The sequence below is a fragment of the Pleurodeles waltl genome, chromosome 7 (assembly GCF_031143425.1).
Source record: "Pleurodeles waltl isolate 20211129_DDA chromosome 7, aPleWal1.hap1.20221129, whole genome shotgun sequence".
NCBI lineage: Eukaryota > Metazoa > Chordata > Amphibia > Caudata > Salamandridae > Pleurodeles > Pleurodeles waltl.
In genome coordinates, this window is record NC_090446.1 from 474,988,871 (window position 1) to 475,016,356 (window position 27,486).

Here is a 27,486-nt window from a genome sequence, read left to right on the forward strand (position 1 = left end):
TCACTAATTCAAAGACATATACCATGGGTGCACATTTGTGACTTTCTTTAAGAATTGGGTCCCTATTTAGGTTTGGCGTTAACAAAGACATTTTGTTTTTATTAAACTTCTATTTCTCTCTCTATCAATTGCCTGGCTTTACTGTGAGTGATCGCATTCTAACCTTCTACAAGGAGCATATTGGCACACAAAATACTTTGGTTCAGTGCCAGGAACTACTGTGGCAATCAGTGGCGTAATGAACATGGAGCCCCCCCGCCAGACTCACTCAGGGAAGGTGCTGTTCTGAGGGGGACAACCTGGAGGGGGGCTGCGGGGCCTTTGTTGTGCAACTAGTGGCAATGTGTGCTTCTTGAGACCAAAAACTTTTTTTCTTTTTGCTATGTCAAAATAAGACACACACTTGCGAAACCAAAAGACACTCAAAAAATGTTGGAACGGTTGGGTTTGCCAGTGCTTCTTTATTTTCATGTTTCCCATAATCTTGTTGAAAAAGGTTACACTGATTTTCCATTAGGAATATTTTTTGGGAAATACTAGCATGCATCAACAGAGAAATAGCACCTAAAACTTCATAGTAGCGAAACGTTTTTTCCTACCTGCATTTTTTTCTGAGCATTTTATTTTGAAAGCAAAGAATCATCGGTCTTGCTTACAAGCTTCTGCAAACATTTGCATCTAACCAGAGAGCATTCTGTGAGCATTATACTTAGCCTCATATTGTTAAACTGTTCAAACCTGTGTACAGTTTATTTTTGTTTTTTTTTACTGGAATTACTGTTGGTAGTGCAGCGTGACCTTAAAATGTTTATTTACAGCACTCACCCTAATAATGAAGGCTTTTCATTAATGAACCTTAAATACAAGTTCGAACAGCAGTAACATGGACACACATTACCTCAGATGCAGACAGTTCCCTTCTCTGTAAACTGGTAGCCAAAGGGTTTGTGCTGCTGGGGGTTAGACCTACTTGTCCCAAGTACAAAATAAACATGAAAACTTGTCCTTGACCCCAAACAATATGTCCCAGACGTGGGGCGATAGGAAATCCACATCCCTGTAGCCCCTTCACTGCCAGGCCTTTCCCCCCCCCCTCAGGTGCCAGGCCTTCTTTTGTTTTTTTGAGACAGTTCGTGCTTAGGCCTTCCTAACATTTTCCCCACATGAGCTACCCAAGCCAAATTTGCATCCTTTTTTTCCCAACATCCTTGGCATTCTAGAGGTACCCAGAGTTTGTGGGTTCCCCCGGAGGAGACCAAGAAATAAGCAAAAAATACAGCGAAAATGTCTTTTTTTTTTTTTTTAAATGGGGAAAAAGGGCTGCAGAAGAAGGCTTGTGTTTTTTTTTTCCCTGAAAATGGCATGAACAAAGGGTTTGTGGTACTAAAATCACCATCTTTCCAGCTTTCAGGAACAGGCAGACTTGAACCAGAAAACCACATTTTCCACCCAATTTTGGCATTTTACAGGGACATACCATTTTTACTATTTTTTGTGCTTTTAGCCTCCTTCCAGTTAGTAACAGAAATGGGTGTGAAACCAATGCTGGATCCCGGACAGCTAAACATTTCTGAAAAGTAGACAAAATCCTGAATTGTGAAAATTGAGTAGATCCTACAAGGATTTCCTACAAAAAAATAACTACTGAAATACAAAAAATAAAAAATTGAAATGGAGGTGAAAAAAACCAGACATTTTTCTCCACGTTTTACTCTGTAACTTTTTCCTGCGATGTCAGATTTTCAAAAGCAATATACCCTTTCTTCTGCTGGACTGTTCTGGTTGCGGGGATATATAGGGCTTGTAGGTTCATCAAGAACCCTAGGTACCAAGAGCCAATAAATGAGCTGCACCTTGCTATGGGTTTTCATTGCATACTGAGTACATAGCAATTCATTTGGTGAAATATAAAGAGTAAAACATAGGTATCAAGGAAAATGAGGCGTTGAGAAGCAGTGGTTATTTGCACATCTCTGAATTCTAGGGATCCTATAATAGCATGTGAGTTTTAGGACATTTCTCAAATAGACGTGTTATTTACACACTGTCTTTCAGTTGGAAGGAAAAATTTTAGAGAAAGACAATGGGCAATAACACTTGTTCTGCTATCCTGTGTTTCCCAAGTCTCCCGATAAAAATGGTACCTCATTTGGGTGGGTAGGCCTAGTGCCCGCGACAGAAAATGCAACATGGACACATTACATTTTTACACTGAAATCTGACGTGTTTTTTGCAAAGTGCCTAGCTGTGGATTGTGGCTTTAGCTTAGCCGGCACCTAGGGAAACCTACCAAACCTGTGCATTTTTTAAAACTAGATGCCTAGAGGAATCCAGGATGGGTGTGACTTGTGGGGCTCTCACCAGTTTCTGTTACCCAGAATCCTTTGCAAAACTCAAAATCTGCCCCCCCCCAGCATTCCCCCAAGTTTACCGATAACAATGGTACCTCACTTGTGTGGGTAGGCCTAGTGCCCACAACAGGAAATGCCCCAAAACACAACTTGGACACATCACATTTTCCCAAAGAAAACAGACCTGTTTTTTTAAAAGTACCTAGCTGTGGTTTTTGGCCTCTAGCTCAGCCGACACCTAGGGAAACTTACCAAACCTGTGCATTTTTCAAAATTAGACACCTAGGGGAATCCACGATGGTGTGACTTGTGGGGCTCTCATCAGGTTCTGTTACCCAGAATCCTTTGCAAAGCTCAAAATTTGGCCCAAAAAAAAAAAACACTTTTTCTTCACATTTCGGGGACAGAAAGTTCTGGAATCTCAGAGGAGCCACAAATTTCCTTCCACCCAGCATTACCCCCTAGTCTCCCGTTAAAAATGGTACCTCACTTGTGTGGGTAGGCCTAGTGCCTGCGACAGGAAATGCCCTAAAACACTATGTGGACAAATCAAAATTATCAAATACAAAACTACCTGTTTTTGCGGGAGGGCACCTGCGTTTTTGGTCCTGGGCACAGCAGCCATCTAGGGAAACCTACCAAACCCAAACATTTCTGAAAACTAGACACCCGGGGGCGTCCAGGGAGGTGTGACTTGTGTGGATCCCCCAGTGTTTTCTTACCCAGAATCCTCAGCAAACCTCAAATTTAGCTAAAAAAGAAATGAACATTTTTCCCACATTTCTATGTGGGATCATCGCACCAGGACAAATTCACTCAACGTTCCCTTCAGTCTCCCGGTAAAAATGATAGCTCACTTGTGTAGGCGGGCCAAGTACTTGTGACAGGGAAGAGCTGAAAACATGTCAAAAAGGAGGGGGAACCAAAGCAGGTCCAAAAGGGCAGTTTTAAAAAACAAAAAAATAAAAATCGGTATAGATGCAATAATGTTTGGTGGTAGGAATGTTGTGGATTTCTACAGATTCCAGAAGGTTCCATCACAAAAATGTGGCAGGGCATTGTGGGTAAGAAAATTGTGCGGGTGCATGGGAAGCACACCTCCCTGGACTCACCCATATGTTTCGTTTTCAGATGTGTCTAGGTCTTGTAGATTTTTCTATGTGGCAGCGTCCCAAAGTCCAAAAAGTGCAGCCCTCACCATTCCAAGTGGAACGATTTTGAGAGTTAGCCAAGCTCTCATGGCCCAAATGTAAAACCAAAACCCAAAATAATCAAATCTCCCCTTGCTTGCCGTGGGATAAGATGTTTTAGTGTGTGGGGGAGAGCTGAAAGACTGTTACCCCGTTCAATTCGGTGGGGGCATAACCATGCCCATACTGGTTTAGTAGCCATCACCCCACACATTTTTGTTTTTTTTAATGCCCTGGCATCTATCAGGCTTTCTGCCCCCCCTCCCTCCCGGGAAGTGGATCAGGGGTAATTGCCCCATCTGCCCACCGGCAGAACAACTTTGTACCCATTTACCCATTTTGTACCCCATTTTGTACCTATCCTCTTTTTTTGAAAAAAATCTTCCCTGGTCTCTTGTGGGATTTCTGCCCCCCTTCGGGCAGATAGGCCTTACATAAATAGGGCGATTTGCCCCCAAGGAGGGCAGAAATGGTCAACAGTAATGTGCCTCCATGGGGAGCGACCGACCCTTGCCAAAGGGGCTGCACTCCCCAAACATAACACACAAACATACATACCAATCCCTGGTGCCTAAGTGGTTTCTGCACCCCCTGGGGGCAAATGTGCCTAATAGAAATAGGCCGATCTGCCCCCAAGGTGGGAAATGGCTTAAAATAAATGTGCCCCCCCCCGTCCACTCCCCAGGGGCAGATTGGCCTAAAAAAAAGGCTAATCTGCCAACAAGGGGAGCAGAAATGGCCCAAAAATATTTTGCACCCAGAGGAGCGACTCTTGACTAAGGGGTCGCTCCCCACATGTAAAAAAACAAAAAAACAAAAACAAAATGACCCCTGGTGTCTAGTAGTGGGGATTGGCCTAATTAAAATAGGCCGATCTGCCCCAGGGGGGCAGAAAAGGCCTAGTGACATATTGGCCCCCTGGGGAGCGGCCCTTGCCAAGGGGGCCGCTTCCCTTATTATGTTACCACACACAAACACACACAAAAAATCCCTGGTGCCTAGTGGGCATTTCTGCAGCCAGATCCTGCAGAAATGCTTACAGAGACATGCAAGGAAAGGAAAGTAATTTCCTTTCCTTTCATGCCTCTGCCTGCCCCCACCTCCCGGTCGGAAGAGAAATGCTTTGCATTTCTCTTCGGTATCGCGCTGGAAGCTCAGCTTCCAGGGTGATGGGAGGGGACCTCTGATGAGGTCAGCTCGCAATTTGCACACTGACGTCATCAGGCGTCACTGTGGGGGGGCTCAGGGGTGGAAGGGGAAGCGATTCCCCTTCCATCACTGACGGCAGGGGGTGTGGATGGGAGGCCCAAGCGCTCCCTCCGTGGGCCGGGTGCAGGGCGAGCTGGTTTCGTCCCCAGCACACAGGAACCATGGCCAAGGACGAGGCCACCTCGCCCCAGGCACCTCGCCCCAGGCACCCAGGGGGTTAAAATATTTTTATCAGCAAAAAGAAGTACAAAAAATGGTCTTTCACAGCTACTGAAATATATTTTGAAATGTTTGTAAAGTTGACTTACTTAGTTATATAAATATGTGTTAGGAAAAACTAATACCAAAAGTCTTTCATTTTACATAGGTCAGACAGTTCACCTTACAAAATCCTAGAACTCTGCAGTCACAAGGAAAAATATTTGCATTGCAAGAAAACAAACTGACTTTTGACCTCTGTCTCTGAACACACAGGGCAAATGTGACAAGAATAAGATTTAAAGGCATCTTAATTGCTAATTCAGTTTCTGACTGAACAGAACACCTGTTCTTTGTCCACTAACCAGAAGGGTCAAGTGGAATCTAAAAATAGCTCAAACTCATAAAATAAAAAACTCGCCATAGCGTGATCAGGCAGATGTTTCGAGCCCTATCGGCCCTACTACCTTCTATCTTGCATGTTTGTGTATTGTTTCTACTGTTTCACTAACAGGCTTTTAATGTATTTTCAAGTATAACAGAAAATACAAAATCAATTACATAGCAATTTCAATACAAAAGACAAAGAGATTTGCCCTAGACTGCACAGTTTTCTCAATCTAACCGTGGGGATTCATTCACAGGTCACCTGCCTTTTACTTATGTTTTGTACTTACTAGAACACATTTCCTCTTTTACCCACTCTAGTTACATTATTGTACCGCATGAAGTCTAACAAAGGAGCAAATTGCTCTGAATGTGTGCTTGGCAGGATGGAAGCAGCCAGGTCTATGGATATTATCCTACCAGGTACAGTGTACTGAGGGTAATTCAACCACGACATTTATGCTTGTAAAGGTTTTTTTTTTTTTTTTTTTTTTTTAAACAAAATGTGTGTATGTGTGTATATATATATATCCTGTTTGCCAGGTTAAGCTCTCTAACTTACTACTTAGCATGTCAATTCATGAGACTGCACACAAATGGTGCAAATAGTGATCCTGATGTGAAGCTAACAGTATTGAGATATTTAGAGATGTTTGTGTGCCTCTTATCTTCACAGGCAGAACCTTGGGAGCAGCACCTGCAACACATGTTGCATCTGTTCACAGCAGGAAACTTTACAGATGCAAGGAAATGCCGAACTCAGGAAGAGGGGCACCATCACACTATTTTTATTTCCTCTACTTCTCAGCTGTTACGATTAATATTTAATACCAGTCGGAGCAGTGCCCAAACTCATAGTTCACTCTTGTTGTTCTCCGCAACAATGTCTTTTTGCCATTATCTTTGGTTTGAGAGGCACAGTTAATTTTATCCCAGTTGCTGGTATACTTGCATCTGCACATGAGAGGCCCTCCCCCCGGCCCCGCAATCCCCCCCCTCACACCCCGAACTGTTATAAACCTTGATTAACAGGTAAAAAAGGCAACAAATCACAAATAAAATACATTTTACTTTGTTTTTCATAAGGCTGCTAAGTACCTCAATGACGTGATCCCATTAACCATTCCATGCTCAAGATGGCAGTCGCACTTTAATAGTGCTCCAGACCCCTCCGCCATCCGCCTCTGGTAGTGCCCTTTCTCGCCCTGTGTCAAAACTGGTGCAGGATTCACTTTGGAGACTGAGGCAGCGTCTGAGCCGGCGGACAGGCCTGGTGGGGACCTGTGGGATACCAATTGCTGAGAGGCAGCGCGCGCCCCAAGATGGAGAGCTCCCGACCGGTGGCTGCGCCGGAGCTTGATAGCCGCCATTGATGTGGCAGAAGCGGAGGGCTGGCCCACTGGTCGCGGGGATCATGCTGGAGCAGCCCAGCACCTGAGGCTTCGGGCTGCAGTGGAGCCGCGTCGAGGACGGAGCCGCAGAGGAGGAGGTAGTGTGGCCTCCAGGGCTGGCCGCTGTAGAGGCACTGAGGTGGCGGGGCTGCCGAGCGGTGTGACCTGGGGTGGGTCGCTGCAGCCCGGGTCTCCCCTGGGTCCGTGCCCCTGCTGCCCGCTGCCGTGCACCGCAGAAGCACAGGAAGAGACGGCCCGGGCACGCCTGGACAGGATCTTGATGGGCCCCATTGGCAGAATCGGATGAGTGGGCCCGTCAGACTGCAGAGGCGTACGCCTGGGAGCTACACCACCCTCAGGCTGCAGAGACTTGGCGAGAGCTGGAGGGGATGGCTTTTGGGCCTGCACAGGTGGCCTGGGATTTTGTGGCCTACCAGCGCGAGACACATCTACACGGTGCAAGAGTCAGAATTGTGGGGAGCTGAGGCACTAGCTGCGCAACCCTCACCGGACACGTCTTAAATCTCTGCCACATAGACTGATCGCCTACACGGTGCCAAGATGCCCACCTCAAGCTGGAAAGAGGTGAGGCGCACTGCGCATGTTCTCGGCCTTTGCTGGATTTGCCCTTTCGGGCGAAAGGACCCACCGGTAACAAGACCGTTGCACTGAGGTGCCTCTTGCCGACGACTGTGTTGTGTGGGACAAGACCTTGTCCTGGTGGCCCTGTGGGACCTAAGGCTGCGGGACAAAGGAAAACAGTTGTGGGCGGATGTCAGTCCCGGTGTAGGTCTGGGTCGGCAGCCCATGTCTCATGAGGGGCATCTCTGGCTCGGACTGGATCTGTGGCTATCATGGTGGCTGCCTGATCGCCCTCTCTTGGACTGCTCAGTGCCTGCATCGCTGTGGGGGCAGAGAAGAAGGCTAAGCATGTTCCGCGGTCCCCTTCGGCCGCACTGGCTGTGGATACAAACGCAACAGGATACTGCAACCCAGGTAACGCTGAAGCTAAAATAATCAGTCAGGCACAGATATCCAGGAGCCTGGGGTAGCATGACCACTGTAATTGGTAGTGGACTTTCTACACATCTAGCCGAGCTCCCATCCGCAACTGCTGTGCACACACCCGAGGAGGGCTACAATGGGTAAGAATAAACCGGCTCGGTCCACTTTGGCTAACACGTATGGAACAGTTTACTACAGGCCCAAGCTCGACTCACGCAGGCGGCCTGGCAACGGGTGGCCCGGATGAGAAATCATTGCCCGCCGGAGATGTGGCGACCATTCTTCAGGCTATTCAGATCTCCCAAGCAGCGGTGGAGATGAAAATCGGGGAGGTCGGAGTTGATCTGGCTCTAGTGCACCAGGATCTCACCAACACAATTGCAAGGATCACTGAGGCAGAATCTAGAATATCCAATGTGGAGGACGGAGGGACTGCCCTTAAATCTCAATTATCTAAGTTGCTAATCCGGACAGCAGAAATGCGTCACAGGGCGGAAGACGCTGAAAATCGTTCAAGGCAAAATAACAACTCTATCAAAGGACTTCCAGAAATCACGGCAACCTCCTCCTTTGGAATCCTTCCTGGAAGAGTGGTTTAAATTTTGGATGCCGATAGAGCGCCTCCCACCCTGGTTTGATATAGAGCATGCCTATCGAGCTTTGCTGGCCAAGCCACCACCAGGCTCACCCGTGACCTGTGATACTCCAATTCTTTCATTTTAAGGACAGAGATGCGGTGTTACAGGAGGGAGAAAGGAATTGTGCTGTGAACGAACAAAGGTCCTTATTTTTCCGGACTATACAAGAGAAGTCCAAGTACAGCGTAGATCCTATGTAGAGGTTAAGCCAAAATTAAGAGCGATGCAGATACCTTACCATCTTCTTTTTCCCCCTAAACTCAGAGTGGTGCACGGCAACAAGACTTATTTCTTTGAGACTCCTGCAGCGGCATGGACGTGAGTGACCAAGGAGGTCTCTCTGGGCCCTCATGGGGGCGGCTCCCTGAAGAATCATGAGGTGCTGCCAATGGATAGCCGACTGCGGCGGCCCTCGGGTCAGCGGCAGAGCCACGCTTCAAGAGACGCAGGGCGCTGCGTGGCTCCCGCTCCAGCTCGCCTGTTTGTTCCCTGCAGGGAGGGACTGTGCAGCTGGCACTGTCCGAACATTCAATACTTGCCTGCAGTGGAGGAACTAAGAAGAAGTCGCAAGTAAAAGGAGAGGCACCTGAGCGCTTGGATACTCCCAGCTACTCTGACCTATCACGTAGTCCGGCGTGGTGACATTCCTGCTGGGAAAGGAATAAAGAAAAGGCACAGACAGCCACAATTTGGTTGCGGGCTGAGAGGCAACTGCCTGCCAATTAATGTTCTTTAATCCGACAGTATGGTGGGGTCCACCACTGCCCATTAGATTGGGGTTAAGAACCTTTTAAAGTAGAGAGTTCAATGTTTTATAAGGGTGACAGATGCTTCATGGGGAACTACAGGGAGGGGCTGGAGTTGGGGGTGTGGGAGTTTGCGCAGGTTGCATGGCAGTTGTTATTGATAGTCAGAATCAATGTTTGTTTTTCGGGGCGTGGCCCGGCTGCCGGGCAAGACGGCCGGCACTTTGTGAGGCTCTGCCGGGCCGCGGGCCGTTTATCCTTCAACTACCCCTAAAGGGCGATGCTGATGGTGGCGGACCGGGGTATGGACCCGTGAGGACCTTGTCGCCATGTTGGATATGGCGGCAGTCCGTGAGGGGGACTGGAGCCGGAGATCCTCGCTCGCAGGAGGAGGCCTGGCTGTGCGGTGCGCTGTTGAAACGCGTTCGCGCTCCGGCAGTTGGAGCGCCCGTGGAGTGTCGCTCCCGGTGGTTTTCCAGTGCCGGGAGTGGGTGAATACTTTGGGGGCTTTTTGCCCCTGGATGGAGAGGGACCTCGGCGGCTAGATCGAGCCGCGGCCCTTGTGACCTTCGCGCCCCCGCGGCCTGGAGGCGCGGGCGGAGCTGAGCTGGAGCCAGCAGTGGACTGACGCCGCGAGGAGGCCATGGAGATCTCTGCTGGACGCTGGTGCCCGCCGCTGGCGCGCAGACAGGTAGAGGTGCCTGGAGGAGCGGCACTGGAGAGCGCCTTGTAGAGTGAGGCGCTGTTGGATTACTTGGCAGACCTGAGACGGCTGGCACGTGCGGGGCTGCTTGAGAGTGGCTGGACAGAAGTGGCGGCTGGGAGCTGGAGAGAAGGAGGAGGTGTACTAATCCGGGTGGGTCGGGCCGGGCTGGTGGTGGCTGATTGGAGGCCCGGAGCTAGAGGGGCCCCTCGCGCTGGTCTTTGCCTGGGCCCTGACCCTGTCCTGCGTAAGGAGGACTTACTGTGCTGGAGCTGGTGCTGGCGGTGGCTGGCGCGGATTGGTCTGCCGTGCGGAGGGCCTAGGTGCTTGTCTGCTGCCCTGTGCGTCGTCTGACAGACCGGTGAGGTGAGACCTGAGTGGTTGCGAAGGGGCTGCTTGCTGGTGGACGTCCCTTGACCTGGATGCCATTTATTCCCTTTTTGTGTGGAGAAGTCGGATACGGACTGAGCTGGAATCATGGGCAAGGCTGATCAGCGCCAAACAAAGCTCACCTTCGGTGGTGGGAAAAAGAGAAGCGGGGCTCCTGCTTCGCAGTCCTGTGGTGACGGAGCCGAAGAGGGAGGCTCGGAGGAGTTGGTAAGGTCTAGGTTTTTAGAGCTAAAGAATAGTCTGGCTGGCATTAACGCGAAGCTGGATCATATGACTGAACAGCTAGACCGCATCAAAGCTTGTGTGGACGATCATGATTCCAGATTTGAGGTTCTGGAGTCGCGGACGTCGGAGATGGAGGATGCACGTCGGGGGGGATAGCGACCAGATCGCGCAAATGGAGTGCATTTTGGAGGTGATACGGAATAAAAATGAGGACTTGGAGGCGCGGTAGCGCCGCAACAATATTCGCATCGTTGGGCTGCCGGATGCCACTGATATGGGCCGCATGGAGGATTTTGTGGAGAGCATGATGTCGGATCTGTTCACGGTCGAGCTCTTCCGGATGCTGGTGGTTGAAAGGGCGCATAGGTCCTTGGGGCCTCGGCCTCCGCCGGGTACCCCTCTGCGTCCAATCATAGCGCACCTATTGAACTATCGAGATCAAGATACTGTCCTTCGCCTGGCGAGGGAGAGGAAGCCGCTGGTGTATAAAAACTCAGAACTCAGCTTCTTCCCTCATTATACCACAGGCGTGCAGGCGTTGAGCCGCGCCTTTTTGCCGACCAAGTGATTGCTGAATCAGGCAGGCGTCAGATTTGCCTTGCTGTACCCTGCTAAGTTAAGGGTGCGGCATGAGGGAAAGGTACTGTACTTCACGGACCCAAAGCAGGCAGCCAAGTTTGCTCGACGCTTGCCTAGGCAGCCGGAAACTGTGGGCCGGATGGCTCTGGATCTGAGAGAGCTGCCTCGAGTGACAATGACTAGTCGGCACGCTGCTGGGCTGGTGGTGCTGGCTGAAGCTGGTGGGATGTGAGGATCCGTTTCCGCACATGGGATCGCCCGAAGTTCACCTTGCTGTTCGGCCCTTGTGCCCCTCTCCCCTAGTACATACTGGGTGGAGAGCTGATAGGCCGGCTATCTCCCATTTGGTGGCGTCTACGCTGGGCAGACTGAGGGGAGGGTGGGTTGGGGAGACTCACTGCTCGACATACTCGAGTTACGCTCGTGGAGTGGCAATTTTGTTGCGCAAGGGCTTGCAGTGGCGTACCCGTAAGGTGGTTGTCGACCCAAACGGCAGATATGTCTTGCTGAGTGGCACGTTGTCAGACAGAGCCTGACGGCTTGTTGCTGTCTATGGTCCAAATGTGGATGACCCGGAGTTTTTTCAAGAGCTGTGGCTTTTGGTGGAATCGATGGGTGCCGGTGCAGTGATTTGGGGTGGCGATTTTAATGTGATCCTGTATTCAAGGATGAATCGCGAGAGTGTGGCTAGAGTGCAGCATGTTGCAGCAGCGAAGGCACTGGCGGCGGTGATGCAGAGTGGTGCTTTAGTAGATCTGTGGAGGCAGATGCATGGAGATGCTAGAGAGGGTACGTGTGTGAATTACGCCCACGTAGCTGGTCCCGTATTGATCGCTGGTTGGGTACAAGAGACCTTTGGACGAGATCGGTAGACCATCTCCCTCGCACTTTGTCTGACCACTCGCCGGTCAGGTTAGTGTTGGAGATACCCAGCGAGTTGGGCCAGTCGTTCATGTGGAGGTTGCCTTGTGGGGCGCTCCGCGATGCGGCCTTTCGGGCGTAGGTGCGCAAGGCTATTGTGCTCTTCTTTGCTGAAAATGGGGGTTCGGTGAGGTCGCCGGGTACATTATGGGAGGCATTTAAGGTGGTCATTCGGGGGATATGCCTCTCGAAACAGCATGGAACATTGAGGACACTGCGGCGGGAAATGGCTGATCCGGAGGGGAGAATTGCGGAGTTGGAGCGGCATCTGGCGGAGAGTTGGTTGGGCGAGGTGCTGGCGGAGCTCCGGCGAGAGGTGTCCTTGTACGAGGAAGCTTCCCTCAGAGAAGTCTGTTTTATGGGGAGGCACGCCCGGGCTCGTGGTTATGGCGAGGGGGAGAGGGCTGGGCGCACACTTGCTGATTTGCTCCGCAGGCCCTGGGCCAGTAACTATGTCACTGAGGTTGTGGGGACTGAGGATGAGTGTGTGACTGGGACGAATGGCGTTATGCAAGTTTTTACAGAGTATTTTGTGCAGCTGTATGCTGCTCCGGAGGGTCTGGACGAGGCGGCGGCGCAGGCGTATTTTGCTGATCTTGCATTAGTGTGGTTTGACGAGGCACACAGGTCGTACTTGGATGTCCCATTTTCCGTGGAGGAGGTGACTGCGGCGATCCGCGGCCTGCCTGGTGATAAATCTCATGGTACTGATTGGTTTGACTCCCGCGTTTTATAAGGAACGTGCGGATATTCTTGCTCCTCACCTCTTGGAGGTATACGCAGAGTCGTTGGAGACTGAGATCCTTCCTGCTTCGCTCCGGGAGGCTCCGATAGTCACGATTCTTAAACCCGGGAAGGATCCGGCTCGATGCGACTCGTATCGTCCACTCTCTATGATCAATATTGATAACAAAATCCTGGCTAAAATGATCTCGGCACGTTTGCAGCCGCTGCTTCCTAGACTGCTGCTCCCGGATCAGTCGGGATTTGTAACTGGGAGGTCCACATGTCACAACTTGCGTGCATTCTTTGCGGTTGCAGGCTCAATGGAGGTGGATGACAGGGCAGCGGCGGTGTTTTTAGATGCCACCAAACCTTTTGATTCTCTAGCATGGGAGTATATGTTCGCGCTTTTGGCCCGGGTAGGTCTCAGTGCGCGCTTTGTGCAACTGATTAGATTATTGTACACTCTGCCCACCGGTCAGTTACATTTGAACGGGTGCGTGTCGGCCCCATTTCCTGTTGCTCGTGGTACGCCTCAGGGTTGCCCATTGTCCCTGCTACTCTTTGCGGCGGCGATGGATCCCCTGGCGGCAGGGCTGCTACAGAAGCATCACGATAAGGGTTTGCAGTTTCAAGAGAGGCCCGTCTTGGTGTCTATGTATGCTGATGATATTGCGCTATATGTGCGGAATCCTGATCCAAATTTAGACATCTTGTTGGATGAGATCGTGCATTTTGGCACCTTCTCTGGCATCACGATCAATTGGTCGAAGTCGGTGGCCTTGCCTTTGACTCCGAGTGTGGCGAAGTTCGATTCACGGTATCCCATGGCTTGGGCGGAGGGCCCGGTGCAATATCTGGGGGTCCAGTTGAGCTGTGATGTTGACACCCTTTGGTTGGCTAATTACGGTGCTGCAATGTCGTGGCTGGAGGAGAAGATTGAGGCTTGGCGTGCCTTACCACTATCGTTGATTGGGCGTATTACTATTGTGAAGATGGTGGTTCTTCCTAAATTCTTGTACCTCTTCGTTAACCTCCCACTCCCAAGGGGTTTCCTGCGGCGCCTGCGCTCTGCACTGATCTGCTTGGTATGGGCGGGTCGCCAACCTCGCATTTCTTGGGAGAGGCTGACGCTGCTGTTTGAGTTGGGTGGGCTTGCTGCTCCAGATTTGGAGTTATACTATAACTGTGCGCAAGCGCACTTTGCATACTACTGGTTGCGACTGATTCGATATTTACCACATCTGGCACCGGAAAGTGATGCAGTGTGGCCGGATGGGTTGGTGCGCGTGCTCTGGGGCCAGGCTCGGTCTCGACCTAAGGGAGTTGACACAGTGGCATGTACGGCGAGAGCGTGGGGGATGCTGATGCAGTGTTCAAGTATTGACACACCGTTTGCTCCTTCGTTGCCCGTTATGGCGGTTGCGATGCCCAGATGTTTCGGGACGGCGGTGTGCGCGGATTTCTTCGGGATGCAGGCTTAACGGAGTTGGGAGATTGATTTGTGGACGGTCGCCTGATTAACCTTTTGGAGGTACTCGATGCAGCGGATGTATGCTCTCAGGGTTAGCGCTATGCTGCGGGCTCGGTTCCCAAGCTTACCGGAGGCACCTTCGGAATGCCGTGCTTTGGAGGTGCTGTGCTGCGCGCGGTCGCCGCGAAAACTAGTTACCAAACTGTATAATTGCATTCAGGAGCAGAGAGGTGGCACTGGGGAGTCTTCTAGGGTCCGGTGGGAGAGGGACGTGGGTGAACCTATCACGGAGGCAACGTGGCGAAGCTGCTGCGCACACATGAGAGTACTGTCCCCGAATTATAGGCTGCGGCTGCTGCATTTTAAGTTTCTGCATCGTTTATACCATACACCTAGTGGGCTTCACTCCATGGGTCTGCGTGCGGATGCACGCTGTGAGCGTTGTCGTGCGCCGGACGCGGGTTTTCTGCACCTGGCATGGGAATGTGCAGAGGTTCAAGCTTTCTGGGTGGAGGTTTTGCGCACAATTTCTGAGGTAACTGGAATCTGAGATACCCATCTCCCCTAGGGTTGCGCTGCTTGAGTGTGTGAATGAGATTAACGGACCTCATAGACGGTTGGTTGGCCTACTTCTGCTACTAGCGAAGCGCAGAGTCGCCATGTGCTGGGGCAGGAGGCGGCCGCCGCGTGGGTCTGAATGGCTGCGGGACGCTGCCTTTTGTCAAGATCATTTGATGATTTTTTGGGAGCTTATGCCTGAAGGCTCCCGGCCAAAGGATATCTGGGCTCCACTGCGCGAGTACCTGGCCTCCAGGAATGAGCAGGTGGAATGATGTGCGATTGCCCGCGCTCTGGTGCTTTTCCTTGCTCCCCCTGACTGGGTTAAGGTTTGTGCATAGCCGAGGTCGGTTGGTGTAGCCTGGCTTGCGCGCTTTACCTGCCCTTTTTTGTCTATCTTCTAGTTGTTTTACCCCTTTCTTGTTGTTATATTGGCTTTGATATTTGGTACGACAGCCCCTCCTGGACTGGATACGTGGACTGTGTCGGCCGGAAGACTGGTGAGCTGAGCCGGTGATGAGGCTCCGGGACTTGATGTACACTGCGGGGAATGCTTGGAGTCTCATTGAGCAGGATAAACCCTGAGGCTGAGGAGGGTTGTAACATGTACAGTCTGTTGCTATAAAAGGGGGGCTGTTTGTGCTGTTGTCTGTTCTGTATTCATGCAATAATCAATAAAAACATATTTGAAAAAAAAAAAAAAAAATTCTCATCACATGCACAGGCAGGTAGGCGCGCACTGCTCTATGACAGGTACCATGACACGCACCAGGGGCAATAATCCCACTCCGTCGGTTTGAGATCTGGATGGTGTCCAGACAGACCCCCCCAAAGAACAGCTCAGCTGACATATTCTCACTGGCACGATGGGCCCGATGCAAATTATTTAATGGAATGTTAATGGTCTTCTACATAAGATCAAGCACACATCAGTACTGGCGCACATTCATCGCCACCAACCTGACATGCTCTTGCTGCCGGAGACCCATCTTCTTGGGGACCGCTGCCCGTTCCTGGCTCGCAGGGGCTTTGACTGGGAGGGTGGAGGGCCTCACCGTCATCAGTGTATATGCCCCTCCGGTGGCTATGTGCAGGACTCTACATGACTTTAACGCAGTCCCTGACCCTGCGTTGGATGTGACGGGATCCCCATCGGCCCATATGCAGACCGTGGCCTCAGGACTGTCAAATTGGCTGGCATCCGGGGCTGTGTGTTGCATAGAGAGTCTGGCATCCGCAGCGCTGGCAATTTACGCATACTTCGGCAGCATACTGCACACAATCTAGAATTGATTTTGTTCTGTTACCTGCTACAGATTGCTGCCATCTCACACACATTGAAATTCTACCAAGGGGTATATCGAATCATGTGCCACTCCGCTTCGTACTGGGGTCCGCTCATGCCAGGGTTCGCCCGATGTGGCACATGAACGCATGGTACTTGCAGCACAAGCCACATGTCCAACAACTGCGGGAAACACTTCAGGAATACTTTACTCGCAATACAGATTTGGTTTCCTCACAGGGTACTCTCTGGGGGTGTGAGTAAAGCAGAGGTGCAGGGCGTGGCCAAGAGCCTCATCCGCTCCCGGGAGCGATCCCAGACTCTACACATTACCCAACTAGAGGCCCAAGCCACCCAACTAGAAGTGGAGCAGTCTATTAAGCTGACGGAAGCAGTGGCCAGGCAACTCTTGCTGATACTGGACGAGATCCGTGATCATTCCTTAAACACCTCTGGCGTGCAGTTAATGCCTGGGTATATGGGTGAGGGGGACAAAAATGGGAAACTGCTTTACTGGTTAGCTTCAAGCCATCAATCATCTAGAATTATCCCTGAAATTTCTAACTTGCATGGACAACCCGTTACTAAACTACAAGGCGCTCTACAGGGCCTCATCGGCGGTTGATCAGGAACACGCTTGCCAATTCTTAATAGATGTTCCGCTTCCTGTACTGCCTCATGCAGAGGCAGCAATCCTGGATGACCCCACAACGAATGAGGAACTCAATGATGCAATTTCCTCATTAGGAACTGCAAGACTCCCGGACCTGACGGGTTTCCTTCGGAATACTATAAAGTATTTCAGATGACTTACCGCCACACCTCAAGGCCTTATACAATGAGGTTGAACGACTGGGCTTCTTTCCGGAGGGACTAGATATGGCCACTATTGTGATGCTTCCCAAAACGCAACCGCCGTCACAACACTGAGCTGATTATAGACCAAGCTCCCTTATCAACATTGAGGTGAAGATTTATGCCATGGTTCTTGCATCGCGCCTTAGGAAGGTCCTGCCATCGCTGATCCACCCCGACCAGTGTGGTTTTATGGCCAACCGAAGCATGCGATATTGTGTACGTCGTCTACATGTGGCATTAGCACGATGTCACCAGCTATCCCAGGACCTGGCACTTTTGTTGATTTTGAGAAGGCTTTTGATACCGTGGACTGGGGGTTTCTCTTTCTAGTGTTGCAGCGTGCTGGCTTGGAGGCTAGATTTTGTCGTTTGGTCCGTGCCTTACACACCAACCCCATGGCCCGGGTACAGGTCAATGGTATCTTATCCTTCTTCCATATCCGCCGGGGAACGCGTCAGGGCTGCCCCCTGTCTCCCCTCCTTTTTGCCCTGTCCATTGAGCCTTTGGCACAACTGATTAGAATTGACCCTCTGTATCGCGGCTGGAGCTAGGGAAACGCATATGAAGACCCGGTCGCTCTGTATGCTGATGATGTCTTACTATACATGACGAAACCCAGTGAATCTGGCCTGCAGAGTTTTCATCTCCTCCGCTGTTATGAAGAGGCATCAGGGCTTAAAATGAACCCCGCCAAATCAGTACTGGTACCCTTGACACCTCCACAGGATTGCTACGATTGGCAGGAAGTAGTGCCTATCTGACGGTTAAGCTTTAAGTACTTAGGTATATGGGTGAACCTCCTCCCGGAGTTAACTTGGTACCTAAACTTGGTGCTGTTGATGTCTCGAACTAAGGCAGACCTGCAGAGATGGCAGGCGCTTCCATTAAATCTCTTAGGCCTTGTGGCCTTACATAAAATGATGATACTGCTGCGTATTTTGTACGTACTCCAGAACTTTCCGTTCCTGATCCCACGTTCCTGGTTCCATACATTTGACAGGGCAACAACCTTGTTTCTCTGGTATGGCTCGAGGAACCGGATTGCTCTGCAACATTGCCAGAGGGGGGAATATGACGGAGGGATGAGTATGGCTAACCCTTATTTATACTACTTAGCGACGCAGATTCTCATCGTGGACGGCACTTAGTTTCTCACTTATTTTGGACTTACTCTATGGTTCACAACTACCCCCTGAGATGGACCCAGTGACTAGGGCAGTGTTTCTTGCATGGCGTGTGGCCCTGTGTCACACTCGATGGAATACTGTCATTACCCAGCAGACCCCGTTATGGCATGACAAATGGCTAAAAGAATCAGCTGCACTGAGTAGTTTTAAAAAATGGGACTTGGTGGGCATTTCGCAACTGGGAGATGTGTGGGTGGGGAAGATTCGATGCGATGCGATCCTTTCAGGACCTACAGACCGACTTCAAACTCTCCTGCACACAATTTTTTAAATATCTACAACTGCTGCATGCCCTGAACATGCATTTGGTCCCACACCCACTCACTACCCAAATATAGTAATGTACAAGATGTTAATTAACCATGCACCAGGTGACCTGAATCACCTCAGGGGTAGGTGGGAAGGATGGCTGGGCCCTCTTGAGGGAACAGATTGGACGGATGCGCTGATGGACCCTAGACTACTGGCAGTGTTGGGGTGGTTGAGATTGGTGCACATGTATTTCCTGTATGGGACGTACCTTTCTCCTGTTCGGCTGTATCTAGCGGGCCTCCGCCCATCTGCCCATTGTCCTAGGTGTTTGGGAGACTCAGCTGATTTTTTCCCTATGGTCTGGGAGTGCCCCCGTATAGAGGCATACTGGGGCATAATATTCCGTGAGCTGAACACAGTATTGAGAGGAGAGCAGCAGATGTCCCCAAACCGGTCTTGTTTGGTACTATGGACGAACTGGAGGGCTCGAGGGCCGACTGAGCATTTGTGGGTATGGCTTTGAAGGTGGTGAAAGGAGACATTGCAGCCACCTGAACACTGGCACAGGCCCGTCATTATGGAAATGGAAACATGGAGTTGACAGGTGCGCAAGCCAAGAAAAATTGGTCTATGAGGCAAGGGGTAGTCCACACAATCATGCAAAGGTATGGGGGAAAGGGCTGGGTCTTCTCCCTTGACCACTTAATGTTGTACTCCCAGTGTGATACATTAGTGATGTTGAGATGCCATACTGACAATCTACGCTGTCTATTCGATGTTGTGTGTATGCTGGCAAGGCCAGCACCTACCTGTGCTTTTTCATTTCTATTTCTTCTTGTCCTTTCTTTCCTTCATAAAAAAAACAATAACAATTGTTAATAATATTTAAAAAAAACAAAAAACTTTCCAGGCTATTCAGCAACGACCAAACTGCATTCTGGGACTAGTAGTTTTGCTTTAAATGGTTTTGTTTTATGTTTGAAAACCACAACATGCTAACCTATGTTGGTGAAAAAGCCAGAATTGGCCGAGGGTGACATGCATGACATGGAACCATTTGGCAGATAGATATGTTTTAACACTTTACAATGTTGTCTAGTCCATTTAAAAAACTGAGCTTGTTTCTGAACAAATTTGGCGATAAGCTCAGCCCACATAGTTTGCGAGGACAAGCTTTTTTATGTACAAGTCTTAAAAACACGCATCGATAATACAATTTACTTTGACCTTTGTACAGTGGAAAGATTTATCCTAAGCTATATTAACACAATACAGTTGGAATGTGGGCAGTAACATGAGAGTAATAAAAAACAGGTGGCAGCAGAAGGTGAATGAACAGCTTAGGCAGGAGGAGCGCAAGCTTGACCCTTCCCCCTGCAGGACAACTACAAATAGGGTTGCAGTACAGCTATAGCATGACATGGTTCCAGCAAACGAAGCATCCCTGTCACACAGAATGTTGCCACAGCACACGCTTCCTTCCCCTTTACAACTTGTTCAGCATGCTGGCAACAGCTGTGGTGCAAGCTTCCATCACTTACAGAACATGTACAGTTACGATATGAGGGGTAAATTGTAATGAACTGTGGACAGTCTGCATAATATTTCAAAGTGAATAATGTAATACACTTTTTAAAAAAGATATGAGGGGTATGCATCATCATCAATTATTCATTATTCGGTTACTTAAAACCAAAAAAGATGGAAACATTTTTGCATATTGAGTCAATACATCATTTCCCATTCATTGTTAGCATAATAATTAATAATATCCTAAATGCACAATAAAATCTATTCTAATAAAAGACAATACAATTGGATAAATAACAATAATGTTAAGTCTCATTAACATTTACACAAAGTAACAAAACACAAATTCATCCACTTTTGTTTTCAATTAGACCACTATTGTCATGGTGACTATGTATCTTATGTATAGCTAAGTCTTGTGGCTCCTATTAAAAACCTAGCCACATGAAAACATTTACATTCATTAGGCAACATTTGTAAAAAGGTTAGAGCTGGTCTAACTCGAGTAAACTTTTTCCCTTTCAACAAAGGCAGAATGTACCAGTGTCATAGGGATCGCAGAACCCTACAAAGTGCACAGTGTTTTGAGTTGAGAAAGAATCACAACTACAAGGCCTTAAATTTCAACTCTGTTCCAAGCACGAGGCTCTGCCAAAAGATTTGTAATCACTGAAAGATATGGTTCAATGGACGTGCATGACTTTATGATAACAAAAGCTTGTACTGAGGCTTTACTCATCTCACTCATCTTGTCTTGTGCTACAGATGAACGAGTTACTTACCTTCGGTAACGACTTTTCTGGTGGATACATTAGCTACCTGTGGATTCCTCACCTCATGAATACTCCCATGGCGCCAGCATTCGACGGAAATCTTCTTACTAGTCTCTGCACGTCGACGAGGACGTCACTGTCGCCCACGCGACGCCGTCTGACGTCATACAGGCAATAAGAGGTCCTCGACGACGTGCGGACGTCAGTACCAATCATTTTTTACGTGCATGAGAACAACCAGGCAATGCAATGAAAGAGCAAGGCAACATCCATTATATTGTAAAAATACACCACATTGTATGAATAACTGTAAATCTTTTTATGTACATATATATATATATATATATATAAAACTCTCTCTTTTAAAATATATACACACACCAAGTATATACATAAAGATATATACATATATACATATATATACATAAATATATTATATATACATCTATTGCACCCTCAAAGACCAAGAGGAGCGCACTCAAGGATTACTTGGCAAGACCAGAAAGGCAAGGGGGAGGCGGGTGGGACCGTGAGGAATCCACAGGTAGCTAATGTATCCACCAGAAAAGTCGTTACCGAAGGTAAGTAACTCGTTCTTCTGATGGATACAACTACCTGTGGATTCCTCACCTCATGAATAGAGTCCCAAAGCAGTACCACGCCCGGCGGTGGGTGCCTAAATGGTCAAACCAAGAAATCCTGCAGCACTGACCGTGCAAAATGGCCGTCCCTTCTAACCTCAGAATCTAAACAGTAATGTTTTGCAAAAGTGTGAAGGGACGACCAAGTTGCGGCCTTGCAGATGTCGACCACAGGAACACCTCTGGCTAAGGCCGAAGTGGCCGACTTAGCTCTGGTGGAATGAGCTCTAATGCCCTCAGGAGGATCCTTCTTTGCCAAAGAGTAACATATTTTAATGCAAAGAACAACCCACCTGGATAGTGTTCTCTTGTGGACTGCCTTTCCTCTCCTCTTGCCCACGTATCCAATAAACAGCTGATCCTCCAGCCTGAAATCCCTTGTTCTATCGATAAAGAAGCTCAACGCTCTCTTTGGGTCCAGACGGTGCAGTCTTTCTTCCTCTTTGGAAGGATGAGGCGGAGGATAGAACGTGGACAAAGTAATTGCCTGAGCCAAATGGAAGGGTGAAACAACCTTCGGGAGGAAAGCAGCCTTGGTCCTCAACACCACCTTATCCCCATAAAAAGTTGTATAAGGGGGTTTTACTGATAAGGCCTGCAACTCACTCACTCTCCTTGCTGATGTTATAGCTATCAGGAAGACTGTTTTTAAAACCAAATACCTCAAGGGGCAAGAATGCATAGGTTCAAAAGGGGACCCCATAAGGAAAGTCAGGACTAAGGACAAATCCCATTGCGGCATAACGAATGGCTTTGGAGGATATTGATTTAGAAGACCTTTCAAGAATCTGATAACAATAGGGGATTTAAATAAAGATGGTTGGTCTGGAAGACATATGAAGGCTGACAAGGCCGATAAATAACCTTTAATGGTAGCCACTGATCAACCTTTCTGCGCCAGAGATAGAGCAAAAGACAAAACGTCCGATAGATGAGCATGTAAAGGATCAATCTGCCTCTCTCCACACCACGCAACAAATTTAACCACCTATTAGCGTAGATAGATTTAGTGGAGTGTCGCCTGGCCGCTAATATAACATCCACTACCTCAGGCGGGAGAGAGAAGGAACTCAGGTTGCCCCGTTCAATCTCCAGGCATGTAGGTGCAGACTCTGGAGGTTGGGGTGTAGAACCTGCCCCTGCGACTGTGAGAGGAGGTCTGCCCTGAAAGGGAGACGGAGCGGCGGGCACATTGAGAGTTGGAGAAGGTCGGAGTACCACACCCTCCTTGGCCAATCCGGAGCTATTAAGATTACTAGAGCCCGGTCTTGGCGAATCTTCCTCAATACTCGAGGAATCAAGGGTATGGGAGGAAACGCGTAAAGCAACTGGCCGCACCAGGTCATTTGAAACGCGTCCCCCAACGCTTCCTGCATCGGATACTGAAGGCTGCAGAACAACTGACAATGCGCGTTCTCTCGAGTGGCGAACAGATCTACCCGAGGAAACTCCCACTTCTGGAAGATTAAACGGACTTGATCTGGATGGAGACGCCACTCGTGGTCTGCCGAGAAGTGGCGACTGAGACTGTCCGCACGCACGTTCAAAACTCCGGCCAGATGGTTTGCTATCAAGCAAATCCGATGGTCCTTTGCCCAGGACCATAGTCGAAGAGCTTCTCTGCAGAGAAGGTACGACCCCACTCCTCCCTGCTTGTTTATGTACCACATCGTGGTAGTATTGTCCGTTAGGACCTGTACCGACTGACCACGAAGGGAAGGGAGGAAGGCCTTGAGAGCCAGACCTACAGCCCGTAACTCTAACAGATTGATGTGAAAAATCTGTTCCTCTGGAGACCAAAGACCTTTGATCTCCAGATCCCCCAGATGAGCTCCCCACCCTAGAGTGGAAGCATCCGTTATGACTGTGGCCACTGGTGGCGACTGCTGGAACGGCTTTCCTTGTGAAAGATTGTTGCTTGCAATCCACCACTTCAAATCCACAGCAGCATCTCTGGAGATCTTGACAGTACCCTCTAGATCCCCTCTGTGTTGAGACCACTGCCTTCGGAGGCACCACTGAAGAGCCCTCATGTGCCAGCAAGCATGCGTGACCAACAGAATGCAGGAGGCAAAAAGACCGAGCAGACGAAGGACCTTGAGGACTGGAACTACCGCTCCATTTCGAAACATTGGAACCAAATCCTGAATATCTTGAATCCGCTGAGGCGGAGGAAAGGCCCGACCCAATGTTGTATCCAGTACTGCCCCTATGAACAGGAGGCGCTGAGAGGGCTCTAGGTGAGATTTGGGCTCGTTCACCGAAAAGCCCAGGTCGAACAACAACTGGGTTGTTGACTGCAGATGACGCAACACAAGCTCCGGGGACTTGGCTTTGATCAACCAATCGTCCAAGTAAGGGAATACTGCTATCCCCTTCCTTCTGAGCTCTGCCGCAACCACCGACATCACCTTCGTGAAGACTCGAGGTGCTGAAGTAAGACCAAACGGAAGGACCGCAAACTGGTAGTGTTGCGATCCCACCACAAACCGGAGATACTTCCTGTGTGACTTGAGTATCGGGATATGAAAGTAAGCATCCTGCAAGTCGACAGACACCATCCAGTCTTCCATGTTCAACGCCAAAAGCACCTGTGCTAGGGTCAGCATCTTGAACTTTTCCTGCTTGAGGAACCAATTCAAGATCCTCAGGTCCAGAATTGGTCTCAAACGACCATCCTTCTTGGGAATCAGGAAATACCTTGAGTAAACTCCTTGACCCCTTTCCTGCTCCGGGACCAACTCCACCGCGCCCTTTAAAAGGAGGACTTCTACCTCCTGTTCTAGCAACAGGAGGTGTTCTTGTGAACAATACGAAGGGCGGGGCGGGATGAGGGGCGGAAACTCCCGAAAGGGAAGGGTGTAGCCTTTTCCCACAACACTGAGAACCCAAGTGTCCGACGTAACAGTCTCCCATTTGGTGAGAAAATGCTGTAATCTTCCCCCTACAGGAGAGGAGTGAGTGGGAAATGGTGGAAGCCTAAGGCTGCTTCCCCTGCTGCACCCCGCCAGAGGATGAGGAAGAGGCAGAGTGCTGCTGAGAGGCTCCCCTGGTGCGGACCCTACCCCTCCCCCTAAAAGATCTATAGGGATGGGAAGAGGCAGGTTGCTGATATCTTCCCCGAAAGGAAGAGGAGGAAGAGCCACGCCCAAATCCACGAAACCTCCTGAAGAATCTGGAAGAGGCCGTGGAAGAAGGAGCTTGGAGTCCCAACGACTTAGCCGTGGCCCTGCTCTCCTTAAAACGTTCCAAGGCCGAATCAGCCTTAGCCCCAAACAGTTTGTCCCCATCAAACGGGAGATCCAACAATGTGGACTGTACATCTGCCGAAAAGCCCGAGTTACGGAGCCAGGCCTGTCTCCTTTCCACCACAGTTGTGCCCATTGCTTTGGCTACCGAGTCGGTGGTATCCAGTCCCGTCTGGATAATTTGGGTCGCAGCAGCCTGGGCATCAGAGACAAGATCCAAAAGACCCTGGGGAAGCTCTGTAAACGAAGAGGAGATGTCATCCATCAGAGCATGAATATACCTCCCCAGGATACAGGTTGCATTGGTGGCTTTTAACGCCAGACTGCAGGACGAAAAAATCTTCTTCGACTGCGCCTCTAGCTTTTTTGAATCTCTGTCCCCAGGCACCGTCGGAAAAGAACCAGGCGCTGACTTGGACGAACAGGAGGCCTGCACTACCAAGCTCTCCGGCGTAGGGTGCCTAGATAGGAAACCAGGATCAGTTGGAGCCGTCCGATACCTCCTGGCCACGGCTCTGTGAACTGCTGGGGAAGATGCCGGCCTCTTCCACACCTCTAAAACCGGATCCAGCAGAGCGTCATTAAAAGGTAACAGAGGCTCCGCCGCGGCTGAGGCCGGATGCAACACCTCTGTCAAAAGGTTTTGTTTCGCCTCCACCACCGGCAAAGGCAGGTCCAAAAAACTAGCTGCCTTCCGTACCACTGTATGAAAGGAAGCAGCTTCCTCAGTATATTCCCCCGGGGACGAAAGGTCCCACTCAGGGGAAGTGTCCAGCCCACTGGCCGACTCCAGTCCACGCAGCCCATCACCCGAGTCCTCTAGCTCTCCTTCCTCTAGGACTCGTTGGTACTCCTGCTCTTCTAGTACCCGGAGAGCACGCCTCCTTGAATGCAGTCGTTGCTCAATCCGCGGAGTCGACAATGCCTCCGCCGAAGTCGGAGATCGGCGCCGATCTTCCGAAGCCACCGACGCCGCATCCGGCGCCACAGGTAACTTCGGCGCCGACTGAAGAGCAGTTGAAACGGATGGACCCACCGGAGTCACAGGCCGAAATCTCGACGTCGACGGGATGGAAATCCCTGGGGCCAATCCCTCCGAAGCCACCGGAGCGGCCACCGGCGCCGACACTGGCGCCGAGCCCACGTTCCCAAACGGGAGAAAGGGCATAAAGGGTGCCGGCCGAAGAGGCGCAGGATCACCCAAAGAAAAGGCCAAAGGCCCAGCCGGAGCACCCCCTGGAGCCATCTGTTGGAAGATGGCATACATCGCATTCAAGAATGCGGAACTATCGGCTCCAGGGGTGGGAAAAGCCGGATACTGGGGTGCCTGTCTCGGAGGCGACCCCGACGCCGGCCTCGGCGTCTGCGCCGGAGAAAACACTTGAGGCTCCAATACCTCAATCACCGACGCCTGTCCAGGCGAAGTTGGAGACGCCGGAGAGGGCAACGGCGTCGAAGGATGCAGCGTCACCGTGGGGCTGACCTCCCATGTCCTTCGGCGCCGATCCGGAGACCTGGAACGAGCCTCCCTTGAATGACGCCGAGATTCTCTACGGCGCCGGGAGTCTCGATGACGCCGATGTCTTGGAGAAGACTTCTTGTGATGCTTCTCCTTTGACTTGGCCATAAACAGCTTCGCCTCACGTTCTTTAAGGGCCTTCGGATTCATGTGCTGACATGAATCACAAGTCGAGACGTCGTGGTCGGAGCTCAAACACCAAAGGCAATCGGAATGAGGATCCGTCACCGACATCTTGCCTCCACACTCACGACAAGGCTTAAATCCAGACTTTCTCTGCGACATTATTTCCACAGAGAAAGAGTACGCAGCAAGATATACACTGTAACCGCAAGAGTAACAGTTGCTCCCTCGAAGATAACCGTTTCGAATGCACGGAAAAAAGGGAACTGACGTCCGCACGTCGTCGAGGACCTCTTATTGCCTGTATGACGTCAGACGGCGTCGCGTGGGCGACAGTGACGTCCTCGTCGACGTGCAGAGACTAGTAAGAAGATTTCCGTCGAATGCTGGCGCCATGGGAGTATTCATGAGGTGAGGAATCCACAGGTAGTTGTATCCATCAGAAATATTTTATCTCTTGACCCATAGTAAGTCGGCACAGATAAAATGTTCTGTTAACCTGTATAGATCAGGGCATGCTACATTTGCAGATTTAATGTACCTAAACCAGGGAAGTTCTTCAATATGACCTGATTCAATCCCAACTCTGTATTTAGCCATATCGAAATCCATCTAAGCAAGGGTCGCAAAGTTAGCAAATCTGATATGTATCCTTTCCCTAATTCTTTGTGCACGATATAAGAACAGATGGATAGAGGCACAGATAATAAACGCATCATAAATTTATTTTCAATTACTTGTAACTCTGTTGCTCTTTGTATCCCCAAATATTGCTACCATAACTAATTGTGGAAGCAGATTTAGACTGATACATTATCAGGGCCATAATGGGGTTCCCTCCCAAACACTGAGGAGGGCTACCCTGGCCATCGATTTTCTTTTACATCTCACCAATAAGGCCCATGAGGCTATCTCATCAAGTAAGACCCCCAAGATAAGAAAAGGTCTTTATTCTAGCAATATCAGATCCCTCTAGAATGCATTCTGTGGCCCATGCCCCTAAAGCCCATACCCCATTAGGTATGATTTGTTATAGGTGGTACTTAAACTTAAATCCACACTATTCACAAAACTAACAAAGGAGTTAAGAAGTTGTTGCAGGCCCACAGCAGTTCTTTCTATCAAAAATGCATCATCAGCGTATAGTAAGGCAGGGATAAGGTGAGACCCTGCCCGTGGAATATCTTTACATGCAGTACATAATGGTGGACCAAAATTATTTATATATAGTGTAAACAGAAGTGGTGCCACAATACACCCATGTCTCACCCCCCGTTGAACCTTAATCGGTGGGGTCGACCTCCCATTCTGATCATATCTTACAACACCTGACAAATCCCTGTGTAGTTCATGCAGAAAATTCACTATGTCCCTGTCAATTC

General features: G+C 49.8%; 1 protein-coding gene across 3 annotated transcripts in view; it reads right to left on the reverse strand.

Annotated features, from left to right (window-relative positions):
* Positions 1-27,486, reverse strand: part of CDIPT (CDP-diacylglycerol--inositol 3-phosphatidyltransferase) — a 106,765-nt gene that overhangs the window by 54,222 nt on the left and 25,057 nt on the right. Inside the window, exon 1 of one of the 3 annotated variants that reach the window (XM_069244094.1) lies at positions 19,080-19,114. The exons of the other annotated variants lie outside the window; for them this stretch is intronic. The gene's annotated coding sequence lies outside the window, so the exon portion shown is untranslated. Of the gene's footprint in view, positions 1-19,079; positions 19,115-27,486 lie in introns of those variants that run through there. 3 annotated transcript variants of the gene reach the window in all.